This window comes from Thamnophis sirtalis, unplaced genomic scaffold (genome assembly GCF_051295495.1).
Source record: "Thamnophis sirtalis isolate CommonGarterSnake01/CBP01778 unplaced genomic scaffold, rThaSir2_p1.2 scaffold_6, whole genome shotgun sequence".
Taxonomy (NCBI): Eukaryota; Metazoa; Chordata; class Lepidosauria; order Squamata; family Natricidae; genus Thamnophis; species Thamnophis sirtalis.
In genome coordinates, this window is record NW_028261386.1 from 896,857 (window position 1) to 915,853 (window position 18,997).

Genomic DNA, 18,997 nt, shown 5'->3' on the forward strand with positions numbered 1-18,997 from the left:
CTTTGAGGCGGGTATCGCGTGCAGAAACGCGGTCGTGGGAACGTGGCGCGTCTTGTTTTTACGAGGGGAGGATTGGAAAGATGCTTTGAGGCGGGTATCGCGTGCAAAAACGCGGTCGTGGGAACGTGGCGCGTCTTGTTTTTACGACGGGAGGATTGGAAAGATGCTTTGAGGCGGGTATCGCGGGCAGACGCAGCGGGCGCGCTTCGTGCCAAGCCCTCCCGAGGGGCATCTCAAGCGGCCCTTCGGTGGCGGTGGGAGGAAGCCCCGCCTGAGGAGAATGGGGGGGGGGATCTCGGGGTCGCTTTAAGACGCCCCGCGCTCCGTTTGTTATCCTCCCGCCCGCCTCCCATGCTGGCGAGGCCTCCGCGCTTCCCATTGGCTGCCGGGGCCGCCCAGCTGTTGCCTGCCCTCCCAGCTGCTTTCACTGGGGGTGGGTGCCACCCGCCCCCTCTCCCCCTTCCCATTGGCCCATCTCTCCAGAGCCAGCCGCCGCCTCGCGCCAACCCGCTGGGTGTTGCTAGGGCCCCGGCCGCTACGATTGGCTTGCTCACCTGGCCATCAAGGCCCAACGTGGGGAGGGGAGGGGGGGTCGTCGGGAGGAGAGGAGACAGAGCCTATAAAAGGGCAGGGAGTCCCGCGGAGCGGGGGCAGAAGAAGCTTGGGGGCTCTTCGGAGTTGGTGGGTTAGAGGAGAAAACAGCCGCGGAGCTGGAGGAGGCTGGCGTTCTCCCGGGCACCGTCCGCCGTCTACCTTCTGCGGGCGGCTGCAGACGGTCCCGCGCTGGGCAGGTGAGTCCGGCGGCCGGGATGGAGAAGAGGAGGACGGAAAGGACCGGAGTTATTTTCGGGGGGGGGTCTTGCTTGTATTTGGGGGGGCTAGGAAGGGCCGGAGCTTGGACGGAGAGGCGTTTTGGGGCGCTCGCCTTGCAAGCCTGGCCCGGAGAAGGGTCATCCCCCTGCAGCGATCGGAGCTGGAGCGGTGCCCGGCGGCGGAGCGCCCAGTTGGAGCAGCAGGCGACGTGACGGCCCTGTCCAAGCGCGCTGTGTTCCCCGGCTGGGTTAGTGGATTGGCTGGTTGGCTGGCCGGCCGGCGCGGCGTCCTGGCTGGCTTCCCCCCCGCCGCCCGAGGCGCCTTTGGGCTCGGCTTCCTGCTTCCCTCTGTAACTCCGGGGTGGCTGCAATCGCCTTACTCCGGAGTCACCCTCGCTTTGCGTCCCCTCTGCGTGAGCATCCGAGCCCCTCTCGCCGAGGTTCCAGCTTCTCTTCCAATCTCCCCACCACCGCTACCACCTTTGAGAAGTTTGGAGGTGTCTTTGACTGCTCTTGGCTTTGGAGGTTCTCTTTGATCCTGCCTCTTGCTTGGGGCTCTGACTTGGTTTCTTGGTGGTTTTTAAAGGGCTGGATCCTTTCCTTGTTGACTGCCAAGTGAAGCTGATTTTGCCAATCGGAATAATGAGAGTTGGAAGGGGCCTTGGAGGTCTTCTAGTCCAATCCCCCCTGCTCAGGAAGGAGAATAACAGAAGGAAAGAGTTGGAAGGGGCCTTGGAGGTCTTCTAGTCCAACCCCCTGCTCAGGAAGGAGAATAACAGAAGGAAATTATTAGAAGGGGCCTTGGAGGTCTTCTAGTCCAACCCCCTGCTCAGGAAGGAGAATAACAGAAGGAAAGAGTTGGAAAGGGGCCTTGGAGGTCTTCTAGTCCAACCCCCTGCTCAGGAAGGAGAATAACAGAAGGAAATTATTAGAAGGGGCCTTGGAGGTCTTCTAGTCCAACCCCCTGCTCAGGAAGGAGAATAACAGAAGGAAAGAATTAGAAGGGGCCTTGGAGGTCTTCTAGTCCAACCCCCTGCTCAGGAAGGAGAATAACACAAGGAAAGAATTAGAAGGGGCCTTGGAGGTCTTCTAGTCCAACCCCCTGCTCAGGAAGGAGAATAACACAAGGAAAGAATTAGAAGGGGCCTTGGAGGTCTTCTAGTCCAACCCCCTGCTCAGAAAGGAGAATAACAGAAGGAAAGAGTTGGAAGGGGCCTCTTGGAGGTCTTCTAGTCCAACCCCCTGCTCAGAAAGGAGAATAACAGAAGGAAAGAGTTGGAAGGGGCCTTGGAGGTCTTCTAGTCCAACCCCCTGCTCAGGAAGGAGAATAACACAAGGAAAGAATTAGAAGGGGCCTTGGAGGTCTTCTAGTCCAACCCCCTGCTCAGAAAGGAGAATAACAGAAGGAAAGAGTTGGAAGGGGCCTCTTGGAGGTCTTCTAGTCCAACCCCCTGCTCAGAAAGGAGAATAACAGAAGGAAAGAGTTGGAAGGGGCCTTGGAGGTCTTCTAGTCCAACCCCCTGCTCAGGAAGGAGAATAACAGAAGGAAAGAATTAGAAGGGGCCTTGGAGGTCTTCTAGTCCAACCCCCTGCTCAGGAAGGAGAATAACAGAAGGAAAGAATTAGAAGGGGCCTTGGAGGTCTTCTAGTCCAACCCCCTGCTCAGGAAGGAGAATAACAGAAGGAAATTATTAGAAGGGGCCTTGGAGGTCTTCTAGTCCAACCCCCTGCTCAGGAAGGAGAATAACAGAAGGAAAGAATTAGAAGGGGCCTTGGAGGTCTTCTAGTCCAACCCCCTGCTCAGGAAGGAGAATAACAGAAGGAAAGAATTAGAAGGGGCCTTGGAGGTCTTCTAGTCCAACCCCCTGCTCAGGAAGGAGAAAAACAGAAGGAAAGAATTAGAAGGGGCCTTGGAGGTCTTCTAGTCCAACCCCCTGCTCAGGAAGGAGAATAACAGAAGGAAAGAATTAGAAGGGGCCTTGGAAGTCCTCTAGTCCAACCTCCTGCTCAAGCAGAGTAATGAGAGTTGGAAGGGGCCTTGGAGGTCTTCTAGTCCAACCCCCTGCTCAAGCAGGAAACCCTTCCACCATTTCAGACAAATGGCTGCCCTAGTCTCTTCTTAGAAGCCCCCCAGTGTTGGGGCCGCCACAATCGTTGTTGGATCCAATAGGAAACTTGTCATCTCAGCTCTTGTCCCAATTAAGTAACCAAAATCTATTGTATTATTTATTTTATTAAATTGACGTCCTTCTCGGCATTATGGAAGGAAGCCAGTGAGCCTTAAAAGCACATCCTTTTCAATCTCTACATTCAATTAACTGTAGTGCATTGGCTGCCTTCTAAACATGATTCTTATAGGTCTTCATCTCTGTAAAGTTTGCCTTGGTTTTTTTTTAAAAAACGCTTGTTTTCAAATCTTTTTTTGCTTGCCCTTTGCTGAAGGGAAAATTGAGCAGTTTTTCAATATATTGGTTTTCCCCCAGACGGGAAGGGAGAATTTAATTTTGTTTAGATTCCGTCCTTCAGGTAAGGCTGTATTGAAAGAAATGTCCTTCTGGGTTCAGCTCCAAGTGGGGAAAAAGACACTGGAGACATGGAGGCTGCTTGGAAAGATGGTTTATTGTTGGACAGGGCCACGTGGCTTGAGCCCTGAACAGGAAAGGTGATCACATGCTTCAATGTTGGTGGAGAAGAAGAGAAGGGCTGAGGGAGGGGCTTGCTGGGCTTTTTATACCCTGTTTAGTCCCACCTCTCTGTTTCCTGTTCCTGTGTAAGAAATGTATTCTGACTGGTTGTCAGACTCCCATGGTGCCATGCAGGGGGCTACTCTCTAGGCTGTGATGAGTTCTCAGTTGCCTTGTGGGTCAGTTGAGTAATATCCCTTCCCCCTACAGCTGCAGTGAGGAGAAGTCTTTATTATGTAAAGTGGGCTAGCCTGGCCATCTTAATGGCCCATTAGCTGGGGATGGGCAGAAAGCTATAGGCAAACTATTCTGTCTTTTAAAACATGTTTCTTTTCACATCCAGAGAAATATTCTGCCTTTTCAATATTTCCTAGGCTATTTCATTTTTCTGGGAGAGGGCTGGATGATAACTTCCCACAGCTGTGTTTGAATGGAAATAACTTTTAACGGTTCATTGTCTCCTAACTCTGTGTCCTTGTGTGAGTTTTGCAGGAGAATTGGGTTGATCCTAAAACACCTTTTTTCCAGCTGACCCATTCAAATAAAATTTGTTAGCTAGGAAAGATGGTTAAGATCAACCCAATTCTAAGCGTCAGCTGCAGCTTGCTAAGTAAATAACCGAAACTTAATAAACATTGTTTCTTGGATAGTACCAGATTTGATGGTAGTTTCTGGGGGAAAAACGAGTGCAGGGAAGAGCAGCCCCTTGTAATCTAGTAGTAAAAACACTTTTACTATGCTCAGAGACTCTTATTGCCTCTTTATGGTCCAGAGAACACCCCCCTGAACTTTTTAAAAAAAGTTCTGAATGATGTGGGAGAAAACAATTCTGAAAATTGTGTGAACCTGTCGCAAAAAAACCTTTCACCTGTAAGTAAACAAATCTCCATCAAGTGATCAAAGCAAGAAAGATTATGTAGCAGGGGAAAAATATTTTTTTTCTGCAATTGATGCCCTGCATATTTAAATTAAATTAAATGTTTAAAATTAAATTATGTTTAACATGCAACTTGTATGGTGGGCTACCTTTTTAAACAGCTATTTTTTATTTTTTGCAAGGCTGCAATTCAAGTGGGGAAAGAAAACATTCAGAGTCCCATCAGTTTGCATTTATATGGGTGAGATTAACCAAGTTGGAAGGGACCTTGTAGGTCATCTAGTCCAACCCCCAAGCAGGAGAGACTACACCATTTCTGACAGAGGGCAGTCCAGTCTCTGTCAGCTTCTGCTTTGCTATCGCTTCAGCTGCCATGAAATGGGGAGGGAGGGCATGGCATTTGGGAGGGGTTACTCATTGTGCTGGTGGAAGGTTCTGGAGTTCACCGACTGATCGGACTACGCATGCGTGGGTGTTTCCCGCCAGGTCTAACGGCACCGACATTCCATCTTCGTGATGTCTTTTGAAGTTATCTTGCACCTGACATTTGGAAGACTTATGATTGGACTGGGACTGTGATGCCATTCTATATATCAATTGCTTTTGCGTCTAATTAATCAGACTTCGCTACGCTTTGCCTTTTATCCATTCTTAAATAGTAAAAGTACATTTGATTTTCCTCACATGGAGTCTCGTGGTCTTTCTTTCCTAATTAATGGAGGAGAGCTGACAGTCTCCTCTTGAAAGCCTCCAGTGATGAATAGCAATAGCAGTTAGACTTATATACCGCTTCACAGGGCTTTCAGCCCTCTCTAAGCGGTTTACAGAGTCAGCATATTGCCCCCAACAATCTGGGTCCTCATTTCACCTACCTCAGAAGGATGGAAGGCTGAGTCAACCTTGAGCCGGTGAGATTTGAACCGCTGAACTGCAGATAACAGTCAGCTGAAGTGGCCTGCAGTACTGCACCCTAACCACTGCACCACCTCGGCTCTTAATGAAGCTCCCACAACTTCCAGAGGCAACTTCTGCTCCATGGGTGGATTGCTCTCACTGTCAGAAAATTCCTCCTGATTTCCAGGTTGAATCTCTCCTTGGTCAGTTTCCATCCATTGTTCCTTGTCTGGCCTTCAGGTGCCTTGGAGAATAGCTTGACCCCCCCTCCTCTCTGTGGCAGCCCCTCAAATATTGGAACGCTGCTATCCTGTCTCCCCTGGTCCTTCCATAGCTTTGGACAAAATTCTCTTTAAAAAAAAAAAGCTGTACTGCTTTTAGCACCCTTGCAAATCTTCAAGATTGCATTTGAGAAGCCTTGGAAGTTTGCAATCTGCTGTGCAGCAGGGGTTCTGTAGTCTACCCTGGCTCTTGCATCTGTGGTCCCCCTGAGTTGCTGACAGCTTGCAGCAGCTCCCGGCACCGAAAAAGCTTATCAATTCCTAACTGTATTTTCTCTCTCTCTCTCTCTTCCTCCCCACTTCTCGCCCTTCAGCAAAGCATGTGACTGTTTCTATTTATTTATCAGCACTGCTGGGAGTGAGGTTCTTTTTATTTGTTGATAAGGTTTATTTTCTGATGCTGCAAAGGGGGAATCAGAGGGGAGGATTTTCCCTTCGTGTGTGCAGAATGGAGAGCCTGCCATTGGACAGTTTTTAAACTTATTTTGGTGTTTTTTTTTTTAATGCAGTTTGACGTCTGCGTCTTAAACTGAAAAGGCTGTTAAAGATGCGTCTCAACTGAAACCGTCCAGCAAACCAAATTTAGTGTGCTTTCTCACAATTGGTTCATCTCTCTGGCCAAGCATTCTTTTTACATGATCTGTAAATGTAGGGCAAAATTGGTGGGGGGGGGGGATTGCCTTTTCCAAATGCAACCCTAAAGAAAATCTGTACAGGAAGTCTTCAACTTACGACTGCAATTCATGTTGCTAAATGAGACATTTAAGTGAGGTTTTTTTGCCCCATTTTATGACTTTGCCACAGTCAAGTGAATCATTGCAGTTGTTGAGTTAGTAACTGGGTTGTTAAGTGAATCTGGCTGTTGTGGCAGCAGATTCGGAAAGTGAGGAGGGTTGGGGAGGAACCTGGGCCAGTCCTGGAGTCTGGGGAAGGCTCTGATGAGGGCTCTGTGTCGGAGGCAGAGAGGGGACCAGGGCCATCTGACAGTTATCAGCTACCTCCAGAGTCAGACATCAGTGAGGCAGAAGAACAGCTGGAGCCTGTTCCCAGTGTGCACATGAGCAGAGTTGCCAGATGAAGGGAAAAGCTAAAGAACAGGGGTTGACTTGGGAGTAATTCCACAGGTGGATGGTGAATGGCCCCTCCCAGAGGAAATAAAAGAGGAGCGAAAGGGGAGTGGAGTTTGCAGGAGACAATTAGTTCGCTTAATTGGTTCGTGACTCTCCAAGACTCCTTGCCAAGTTCTGCAGAGATTGGCCTGGCAGCTCTCCAAGCCAGATGAGGTCTGTGACTGTAAATCCTCCCTTGAAAGACTTTACTGGATGTGAAGGAGCAGAATTCACAGCCAATTAATAAAAGGTGTTTTTCTCGGGACCAGGAGTTGGCTTCAGGCTCTTGGGAAGCCTCCGTCATAAAACTGGCTTCCCCGTGGACTTTGTTGGCCAGGAGTTTGCAAAAGGGGATCACGTGACCAGGGACACAGCGACCGTCATAAATATGAACCAGTTGCCAAGCATCTGAATTTTGACCATGGGGATGCGGCAACAGTCGCGAGAAAAATGGCCCTAAGACACTTTTTTCAAGTGACGTCATAATTTTGAATGGTCACTAAAAGAATTGTAAATCGAGGACTATCTGTAGTCTTTTTTGGGGGGTGGGGGAGTTCCTACTGTGCAACATGGCAAGAAACAAGCTGCAGATGGCCCCAAGCCAATCTCCTTTCCATGGTGCTTTTTTTAAAAGAAATGTATTTATGTAACTTATTTTTTTCATTTTAAATACAAAGAATACAAACACAGTACATATACACTATATTGCCATAAGTATTCGCTCACCTGTCTTTCCTCGCCTATGAACTTACTGTAAGTGACATCCCATTCCTAATCCATAGGGCTCAATATGACGTCGGTCCACCCTTTGCAGCTATAACAGCTTCAACTCTTCTGGGAAGGCTGTCCACAAGGTTCAGGAGTGTCTTTATGGGGATTTTTGACCATTCTTCCAGAAGCGCATTTGTGAGGTCGCACACTGATGTTGAAAGAGTTTACATGGCCTACCACTTCGTGGCTGAGTTGCTGTCATTCCCAAACACTTCCACGTTCTTATAATACAGCTGACAGTTTGACTGTGGAATATTTAGGAGCGAGGGAACTTCACGACTGGATTTGTGGCACAGGTGGCATCCTATCACAGTTCCACGCCGGGATTCACTGAGCTCCTGAGAGCGACCCCTTCTTTCACAAATGTTGGTAAAAACAGTCTGCATGCTTAGGTACTTGATTTTATACACCCCTGTGCCCATGGAAGTGATTGGAACACCTGATTCTGATTATTTGGATGGGTGAGCGAATACTTTTGGCAATATAGTGTATATCTAAATAGCAAAAAAAAGGAGTGGGAATTCAAATATTACAGTGTACACACCCCAGAGACCATTTTTTCTGTTATATTTCTTCTGTAACAATAAAAGATATACAATATATTCCAATTGTGCCCCTTATCCCCTTATCCAAAAGAACTAATATTCTTGAGTGGGTTTATTCCCTTTGCCTTCCTCCAACACTGATTTTATAAAATCTTCCCGTATTTCATCATTTAAAATTTTAATTTCTGCTGTTAATTTATCATTTGTTCTCATACTCCAGATGTCATTGTACCACTCATTCCTTTGAATATCCCAATTTCATCCCCAATATTTAGCCAATCTAGCTGCCATGATCAAATTTGCAATCAATTCCCTTTTGGTTTCATTTATATCGCTTTTTTCCACCAGCAACAGTCAATGCAATTCTCGGTGACATGTCTAAATTTACATTCAAAAGTGCTCTAATTTCCCTAAACACCACATCCCATATTTCTGCACCATCACAATCCCGGGGGAGAGCATTCTCTGTTGCAGCTCCAGCCCTCTGGAATGACCTCCCCGTCGAGATCCGGACCCTTACTACCCTCCCGGCCTTCCGCAAAGCCACCAAGTCCTGGCTGCTCCAGCAGGCCGGGGGGCTTGTGAAACATCCAGCCCCACGGAAATTGTGAATGTTGAATGTTGCGGTTCTTGTTTTTAAAGTGTTGTCTTTGTCCAGTTTTCCCCTTCCCTTGTCTATTGTGAGCCGCCCGGAGTCCTTCGGGAGTGGGCAGCATACAAGACAAATAAATACAAATACACTTATTTTATTTTAAGTATAAAATATTCCTCGACATACAGCTGTTCGTTTAATGACTGTTCAAAATTATGATGGTGCTGGAAAAAGTGACTTAAGACCATTTTTCACACTTATGATCGTTGCAACATCCCTATATGGTCACTTGATTAAAATTCAGGCGCTTAGTAAACGACTCATATTTACGACGGTTGCAGTATCCTGGGTCATGTGACTGCTTTTTGCAACCTTCTGACAAGCAGAGTCAGTGGGGGAAGCCAGATTCACTTAACAACCGTGTTGCTGAACCATTGCAGTGATTCACTTAACAACCGGGGCAGGAAAGATTGTAAAATGGAGCAAAATTCACTTAACAACTCTCTCACTTTTGTGGATCCATGGACCTCTCTGAGCGTGACTGTTTACTTGCAGACATTTCATTACCAAACTAGGTAACATCATCAGTGCTGGAAGGGAGAAGGGCTTGCTCTGTTTATTTGCCATAGCTTGCCCTGTTAGCATTGATGGGAGTGTTCTTGGCAGTTCCTTCATTAGCTTGTTTAGCGTTGGCACTTGTTTTTGTCTGAGTTGGTAATTCCTTGATTCCTTAATTACCTCCCTAGACCGATTAGATCCCACAGACTAGGCCTCCTCCGAATTCCATCCGCCGGCCAGTGTCGACTGGCGACCACTCGGAGGAGAGCCTTCTCTGTGGCTGCTCCGACCCTCTGGAGCGAACTCCCCATGGAGATTCGGACCCTCACCACCCTCCAGGCCTTCCGCAAAGCCCTTAAAACCTGGCTGTTCCGACAGGCCTGGGGCTAAAGAACCGTTTAGAATGGTATGACTGTTGTGTGTTTTAAATTATATATTGTTATGCTTTGTTTTTGTTTTTTTTAATTTTTGTCTGTATTCCCCTTCCCTGGTTTGAGTTGTGAGCCGCCCTGAGTCCCCTTCGGGGGAAAAAGGCGGCATATAAATGTAATAAATTGAATTGAATTGAATTGAACTGCAGGGATTCACTTGGCACCTTTGGCAAGAAAGGTTGTAAAATTGGGAGGGGGACCTCACTTAAGAAATGTCTCACTTAGCAACGTAATATTTGGGATCAATTGTGGTCCAGTGGTAAGGTAAACCACGGGGGTGGGGGGCACAGATAAATAACAACGTGCATTCTTCTGAATCTTGTTTATTTCAAAGATTAATTTGGATTGATTCAATTTCTGTCCCACTGCATCGGGCAACTTCGGGTGAAAATGACAGAATGCCCCAGGACAATTACAGTTATATAATTGAAATTAACAGCATAAAACCCGCCTTCCTCCTTCAAATTAAGCCACAGATAAAATCAACCCACAGAAAGCAACGAAGGTGGATCAGAGTCGATAATCTCATTTTACAGATTGTGACTCTAGTCCAGTGTTTTTCAACCTTGGCAACTTGAAGATGTCTGGACTTCAACTCCCAGAATTCGCTGGCTGGGGAATTCTGGGAGTTGAAGTCCGGACATCTTAAAGTTGCCAAGGTTGAGAAACACTGCTCTAGTCAATAAGATATTGTTAAGATAATCTATCCATCAGTAATTATGGGGCAGCTTACAGAAGTAAAACCCCAAATATAAGAGCCAGTAACCACCATCATGGGCGACCACTGTCTTGGCCAGGGGTGTCAAACTCACTGTACTGGTCTGGTGAGATCCATCAATTGCTTCTTGGTCTCCTTTTTTTTTCTGTTTGAAAGTCCCATAAGATCCCGGAACTGACCTACCCACATGAGAAAAGACTCTGGTGGAGAAATGAGGGTGGAGTTGTACAATAGAGTTGGAAAAGTTAAATTGGTGGCCATGATGGTTTTGATCAAACCTCTGCCCTGTTTTTTATGCACGTTGCTCATAAAATGCATTGCACATTAAAAAAAAAACAGGTTCGGTCATGCCATTGGAGAGCCACTTTAATGTACTGGCTAAGTTGGTGTCTTAGAAACCAGGAGCCTGAGTTCTAGTCCCACTTTAGGCATGAAAACTGGCTGGGTGACTTTGGGCCAATTACTAGGAGATGGTGAGTTCTAGTTCTGCCTTAGGCAGGAAAGCCAGCTGGGTGACTTTGGGCCAATCATCAGGAGACAGTGAATTCTAGTTCTGCTTAGGCATGAAAGCCGACGGGGTGACTTTGGGCCAATCACTAGGAGACAGGGAGTTCTAGTCCCAACTTAGGCATGAAAACTGGTTGGATATCTCAGGCCACCTGGAGACAGTGATTTCTAGTTCTGCTTAGGCACTAAAGCCGCCTGGGTTACTTTGAGTCAATTACTAGGAGATCCCTCAGTTAATGCAATTTAGGATTGCGTTGGCTTTTTTGGCTGCCGCTGGACATTGCTGGCTCATATTTAATTGATTGTCGATGAACGGTTTCAGGAACTGGGCCTGGCTAGTCTAGTGAAGAGAAGGACCAGGGCAGAGGTGGGTTCCTACCAGTTCGCACCTATTCGGTAGAACCAGTTCGTCAAATCTACCGAACCGGTTAGAAGAGGTTCCACCAGTGGACCCGGAAAGCAGGCCACACCTACAGAAGAGGTTCCAAAAAAATTTTGAAACCCACCATTGCCACACATACACAAACACATACACAAACACACACACAAACACACACACACACACACAGAGAGAGACACACAGACAGACAGACTGACAGAGAGAGAGAGAGAGAGAGAGAAAGGAAGGAAGAAATAAATAAATAAAAGAAAAAAGAAAGAAAAAGAGTGATAGAGAGATAAAAGAAAAAAGGGACAGAGAGACAAAAGGAAGGAAAGAGAGAGAGAAAGAGAAAGAAAGAAAAAAAACACATGGCCAGCAAGCCACTCCCACCAGGTCACATGGCCAACAAGCCACTCCCACAAAGGGGGCCGTACCCACAGAGTAGGTTCCAAAAATTTTTGAAACCCACCACTGCCACACATACACACACACACACACACACACACACACACACACACACACACACACAGACTGACAGAGACTGACTGACACAGAGAGAGAGAGGGAAAGGAAGGAAGAAATAAATAAATAAAAGAAAAAAGAAAGAAAAAGAGTGAGAGAGAGAGATGAAAGAAAAAAGGGACAGAGAGATAAAAGGAAGGAAGGAAAGAGAGAGAGAGAGAGAGAGAAAACACATGGCCGGCAAGCCACTCCCACCAGGTCACATGGCCGGCAAGCCACTCCCACAAAGGAGGCCACACCCACAGAGTAGGTTCCAAAAAATTTTGAAACCCACCACTGGACCAGGGGAGACAGGAGAGCAGTCTTCCAATATTTGAGGGGCTGCCCCAGAGAGGAGGGGGTTCCTCAAAAGAACTGTGGATCGGTGACTTAGTGCTTCTCTGAGCTTGGTGGTTTTCTTGCAGGCGTTTTGTGACCCAACTAGGTAACATCATCAGTGTTAGAAGGGAGTGGGGTTTGCTCTCTTGTTATATATGAGTGGCTTGCCCTGTCCGTGTAGGTTCTTGATCAACAGGGATCACCACCGAGATTAATAATAGACCAGCCATCGAGCAGTAAGCCATACCCCCATCAAAGAACTACCAAATCAGTAAACAACAGCCTAATCGAAGAACCATCAAGACCATACCCCCCTCACTGACAGGGCGAGTCACATTTGTAAACAGGGAGCGAACCCCACTCCTTGCTAGCACTGATGATGTTGCCTAGTTGGGTCACGAAACGTCTGCAGACAACTAGCCAAACTCAGAGAGCATTGGGGAACCCAGAGTCATCCTCTTCTTCCTCTTCCTCCTCTTCCTCTTCTCTAGCAATAGCAGTTAGCAATAGCAGCAGTAGACTTATATACCGCTTCATAGGCCTTTCAGGCCTCTCTAAGCGGTTTACAGAGAGTCAGCATATTGCCCCCAACAATCTGGGTCCTCATTTTACCCACCTCGGAAGGATGGAAGGCTGAGTCAACCCTGAGCCGGTGAGATTTGAACCACTGACCTGCTGATCTAGCAGTAGCCTGCAGTGCTGCATTTAACCACTGCGCCACCTTGGCTCTTAGACTTATATACCGCTTCATAGGGCTTTCGGCCCTCTCTAAGCAGTTTACAGAGTCAGCATTTTGCCCCCAACAACAATCCGGGTCCTCATTTTACCCACCTCGGAAGGATGGAAGGCTGAGTCAACCCTGAGCCGGTGAGATTTGAACCGCCGAACTGCAGTCAGCTGAAGTAGCCTGCAGTGCTGCATTTAACCACCTCGGCTCTACACACCCCAACTTCCTGTTAGCACTGATGACATTACCTAGTTGGGTTATGAAACGTCTGTAAGAAAACCAAGCTCAGAGAGCACTAAGATCCCACAGTCCTCCTCCTCCCTCCTTCTCTCCACACACACCCCCTTTCCTTCTAGCACTGATGACGTTACCTAACTGGGTCGTGAAATGTCAGTAAGAAAACCACCAAGCCCAGAGAGCACCAAGGACCTCACGCTCTTCTTCCTCTTCCTCTTCTCTGCAACCCCAACTCCCTTCTAGCATGGATGATACTCCCTAAAAGTTCAAAACCATCCATCTTCCTCCCTTCCCTTCCTCCGAGTATATATCTAAGGAGAAGTGGGGTTTGAAATTAAGATTCTCTGGTTTACATCTTCTTTTTCTTCTTTCCTTTTTTTAAACTAGCTAGCTGCAGAAAGCAAGGTCTTGTTTAAAAATTAAAAAAAAACAAGCCAGCTTTGGTTTCATTGATCAAGGCAGCAAGGTGCTGTTAGCACGAGGTTAATCTCTTCTGTTGCATAAGATCCATTTACCAAGTTCCAAGTATCTCTCTGCTCTTCGCCAAAGGAGCATTCAGAACGGATTACCGGATTACATGTTGCCTGCCCCATGCGGCAAAACGGCTTTCAGAAGTCAGGTTATCCGCAATAAATGAACTGGCCAATCTTTAGCCAGGAAAGTTGGCTGAAAGGAGTCAGCCTTTTAAAACAAGGGTCCTTGGCAACTTTTTAAGACTTGTGGACTTCAAGTCCCAGAATTTCTCAGCCAGAAAAGTTGGCTGAGGAATTCTGGGAGTTTATTTTTAGCAATAGCAATAGCAGTAGACTTATATACCGCTTCATAGGCCTTTCAGGCCTCTCTAAGCGGTTTACAGAGAGTCAGCATATTGCCCCCAACAATCTGGGTCCTCATTTTACCCACCTCAGAAGGATGGAAGGCTGAGTCAACCCTGAGCCGGTGAGATTTGAACCGCCGAACTGCTGATCTAGCAGTAGCCTGCAGTGCTGCATTTAACCACTGCGCCACCTTGGCTCTTAGTTGAAGTCCACAAGTCTTAAAGCATTGCTGGCTGGGGAATTCTGGAAGTGGAAGCCCACCCCTCTTAAAAGCAGGCTGGCTGGGGAATTCTGGGAATTGAAGTCCACCCCTCTTAAAGCAGGCTGGCTGGGGAATTCTGGGAGAGGAAGTCCACCCACCTTAAAGCATTCTGGCTGAGGAATTCTGGAAGTGGAAGCCCACCCCTCTTAAAGCAGACTGGCTGGGGAATTCTGGAAGTGGAAGCCCACCCCTCTTAAAGCAGGCTGTCTGAGGAATTCTGGGAATGGCATTCTACACATTTTAAAATTGCCAAGGTTGAGAAATATTGGTTTAGTAGGATAACTCCATTTTCATTCAACCAGACAATTTTCCTTGCCTGGGAGTTTGGAACGCATGTGTGTATTTCAGCATTACAAGCCTGCCTTGTGTGAAATTCTGTGTGTGTGTGTGTGTGTGTTTGTTTAGATATTTTAAACCCAGGACCAAAATAACTTCTTTCTCCCCTACTTGTTCTCTCAAAGAAAGGCCTATCTGTAACCAGACTTTACACCAGGAAATATATTATCACTCGGTTACTTAAAAAAAAAACTTATTGTTGCTCCATCATCATCATCATCATCATGGAGTCCTAGTGGACAACCATTTAAATAGGAGCCAGCCGTGTGCAGCAGCTGTCCAAAAAGCCAACACAGTTCTAGGCTGCATCAACAGAGGGAGAGAATCAAGATCACGTGAAGGGTTAATACCACTTTACAAGGCCTTAGTAAGGCCACACTTGGAATACGGCATCCAGTTTTGGTCACCACAATGTAGAAAAGATGCGGAGACTCTAGAAAGGGCGCAGAGAAGAGCAAGAAAGAGGATTAGGGGACTGGAGACTAAAACATATGAAGAACGGTTGCAGGAACTGGGTAGGTCTAGTTTAATGAAAAGAAGGACCAGGGGAGACAGGATAGCAGCCTTCCAATATCTCAGGGGTTGCCCCAAAGAAGAGGGAGTCAAACTATTCTCCAAGGCACCTGAGGGTAGAACAAGAAGCAATGGGTGGAAACTAATCAAGGAGAGAAGCAACTTAGAACTGAGGAGAAATTTCCTGACAGTGAGAACAATGAATCAGTGGAACAGAAGTTGCCTCCAGAAGTTGTGAATGCCTCAACACTGGAAGTCTTTAAGAAGATGCTGGATAGCCATTTGTCTGAAACGGTATAGGGTTTCCTGCCTAGGCAGGGGGTTGGACTAGAAGACCTCCAAGGTCCCTTCCAACTCTGCTATTGTATTGTATTATTGTATCATCATCATCATCATTTTATGTGCCTGCTGGGAGTCAACATTGACTTAATGGGAGATCATCAAAAGTCCTCCTGATCACCCAATTCTTTTCAGCAGAAGGCACAAAATAGTTTTGGGGTGGGGAAATGTAGCAATGAAGCAGAAAGTATAAAAATGAACAGGGGCATCAGAGCCACAGTAAAGAAAAAAGATTTTTTTAAAAGAAGCTTTTGCCAGCCTTATCTTTTTGCAAAAAATAAAATAAAAGGCAAGTTAGCTTGATCTAAAACAAGGTGGATTTTTTTTTTTTTTGGCCTATGTGGCTGTGAATTTCAGCAATGGCAGAGTCCCCCCTTTTTGCAAATTATGCAAAGGGAGGATGATATCAAACATAAATTAAAACCCTGCTCTGATGGAAAAGCTACGATGATTGATCGGAGACGCCAAACAAGAAAAAAAAATGAAGCCGCTGGCAATTTTGCTATGTTGCTAAGGGAAAAATTTGTTACGTTTTGCCCCATTTTACGACTTTCCTCACCACATTTGTTGTTAATGTTAAAAGAAATGTCCTTTTGGGTTCAGCTCCAAGTGGGGAAGAAGACACTGGAGACATGGAGGCTGCTTGGAAAGATGCTTTAATGGTGGACAGGACCACATGGCTTGAGCCCTGGACAGAAAAGGTGATCACATGCTTCAATGTTGGTGGAGAAGAAGAGAAGGGCTGAGGAAGGGGCTTGCTAGGCTTTTTATACCCTGTTTAGTCCCACCTCTCTGTTTCCTGTTCCTGTGTAAGAAATGTATTCTGACTGGTTGTCAGACTCCCATGGTGCCATGCAGGGGGCTACTCTCTAGGCTGTGATGAGTTCTCAGTTGCCTTGTGGTCAGTTGAGTAATATCCCTTCCCCCTACAGCTGCAGTGAGGAGAAGTCTTTATTATGTAAAGTGGGCTAGCCTGGCCATCTTAATGGCCCATTAGCTGGAGATGGGCAGAAAGCTACAGGCAACTATTCTGTCTTTTAAAACATGTTTCTTTTCACATCCAGAGAAATATTCTGCCTTTTCAATATTTCCTAGGATATTTCATTTTTCTGGGAGAGGGCTGAATGATAACTTCCCACATTAAGTGAATCGCTGCAGTTGTTCAGTTCGTCGCCCGGTTGTTAAGTGAATCTGGTTTCCTCCATTGACGTTGCTTAATCAGAAGGTCGCAAAAGGGGATCACGTGACTCCCCGGGGACAGTGCGGCGGTCATAAATGTGAATCAGCTGCCCAGCATCTGAAATTTGATCATTTAACCGTGGAGCTGCTGCTGAAGTCATATCTGTGAAAAATGGTCGCGAGTCACTTTTTTCAGTGTCGGCGTAACTTTGAACGGTCACTAAATGAACTGTCGTAATTCGAGGACTCCCTGTAGTTAAGAACAACAGTAAATGCTGACCTGTGACTCATTGGGTCATTAAGTGAATATGGCTTCCCCAAGAATTTGACTTTGGCTTATGGGAAGTCGCAAGTGCATATATAGTCACAAGTGCAACCGTCGTAAATATGAGTCAGTTGCCAAGCATCTGAATTTTGATCACGTGACTGCTGGGATGCTGCCGGTCATAAGTGTGAAAAACGGACGCTTTTTTCCACTGCCGTTGTAACTTTGGTTACTAAATGAACTGTTGTAAGTTGAGGACTTTGGCTTTGAAAAGCTGCCATGGGCAAAGCAGGTACCACCGTAAAAATAAAAATTAAAAAAAAAAAACCTTACATTCTCTCCTTTTTATTTTAAATGATTTGCAGGGGTTCCCCCCCCCCTTCCCTTCTCTGCTAAGATGCTTTTGACTATTTGCAAAAGATTCAGCCGTCTCCCTGGTGCACATTTTAGCTTAATTAACTTCTTTTTTTTTTGAATCCATGCACCGTTCTTAATCTCTTGCTGGCTTGGCGGCTATAAAAGCTTTGTAACGTTTCTGCGCTTTGTCAAATGACAGACGGTGAGTTTTCTCCAGGACGAGAAATTGGGGACAAATAAGATTTGTGGGGTTTTTTTCTAAGGTTTTTGCAACAAAGGAGACAGGTTTTTGCAAAAGGTTTTTGCAAAAAAAGGAGACAGTCCTAATATTGTTCCCCCCCCCAAAATGCTTAGGCATAGCTGACATCTGTCCCACTTACCAGCAGCTGGATTGGAACTGCAGCTTTACGGTAGAAACATCTGGCTTAATTTAAGGATTTCTATATTTTCTGGCTGGATGCTGAATCCTGGAGGGGGACGCCAAAGCTATTGGGAAAAATCCAGATCTTATCTAGTAATGGAAATATGGGTTTTTTTTCCCCATTCTCCATTTTGACCCCTTCCCCAGGTCCTGGATTATGACCAGCATGGTGAATTTCTGGAGGCCAGTGAGTCTCAGCTATGACAACTTGAAGAAGTGTGGACTTCAACTCCCAGAATCCTCAATCAGCGTGATGGTGCAGCATGCTGGCATGGGAATTCTGGAAGTTGAAGTCCACCCATCTTAAAACATGCTGGCTGGGGAATTCTGGGAGTGGAAGCCCACCCATCTTAAAGGAGGGTGGCTGGGGAATTCTGGGAGTGGAAGTCCACCCCTCTTAAAGCATGATGGCTGGGGAATTCTGGGAGTGGAAGCCCACCCATCTTAAAGGAGGGTGGCTGGGGAATTCTGGGAGTGGAAGTCCACCCCTCTTAAAGCATGATGGCTGGGGAATTCTGGGAGTGGAAGCCCACCCATCTTAAAGCAGGCTGGCTAGGGAATTCTGGGAGTGGAAATCCACTCATCTTAAAGGAGGGTGGCTGGGGAATTCTGGGAGTGGAAGTCCACCCCTCTTAAAACATGATGGCTGGGGAATTCTGGGAGTGGAAGCCCACCCATCTTAAAGCATGATGGCTAGGGAATTCTGGGAGTGGAAGTCCACCCATCTTAAAGCATGATGGCTAGGGAATTCTGGGAGTGGAAGTCCACCCCTCTTAAAACATGATGGCTGGGGAATTCTGGGAGTGGAAGCCCACCCATCTTAAAGCATGATGGCTAGGGAATTCTGGGAGTGGAAGTCCACCCATCTTAAAGCATGATGGCTAGGGAATTCTGGGAGTGGAAGTCCACCCCTCTTAAAGCCTGATGGCTGGGGAATTCTGGGAGTGGAAATACACCCATCTTAAAGGAGGGTGGCTGGGGAATTCTGGGAGTGGAAGTCCACCCATCTTAAAGCATGATGGCTGGGGAATTCTGGGAGTGGAAATCCACTCATCTTAAAGGAGGGTGGCTGGGGGATTCTGGGAGTGGAAATCCACGCATCTTAAAGCATGATGGCTGGGGAATTCTGGGAGTGGAAGCCCACCCCTCTTAAAGCATGATGGCTGGGGAATTCTGGGAGTGGAAGCCCACCCATCTTAAAGGAGGGTGGCTGGGGAATTCTGGGAGTGGAAGTCCACCCATCTTAAAGCAAGATGGCTGGGGAATTCTGGGAGTGGAAGTCCACCCCTCTTAAAGCCTGCTGGCTGGGGGATTCTGGGAGTGGAAGTCCAGCCATCTTAAAGCATGATGGCTGGGGAATTCTGGGAGTTGAAGTTCTCCCATCTTGGAGCATGCTAGCCACTTGAATTCTGGGAGTTGAAGTCTGCTTATCTTAAAGTTGCCATGGTTGAGAAAAACTGCCCTATGGAATTTGACATTGGTCCATAGGATCCTCTGTTGACAAAGCAGAGTTACCTTCTTACCTAATTCAGGTTTAATTCC

At 46.8% G+C, this 18,997-nt stretch overlaps 1 protein-coding gene across 1 annotated transcript in view; it reads left to right on the plus strand.

Annotated features, from left to right (window-relative positions):
- The first annotated feature begins 626 nt into the window (after positions 1-626).
- Positions 627-18,997, plus strand: part of YPEL2 (yippee like 2) — a 76,407-nt gene continuing 58,036 nt past the window's right edge. The window contains exon 1 of the mRNA XM_087717087.1: positions 627-791. The gene's annotated coding sequence lies outside the window, so the exon portion shown is untranslated. The remainder of the gene's footprint in view (positions 792-18,997) is intronic.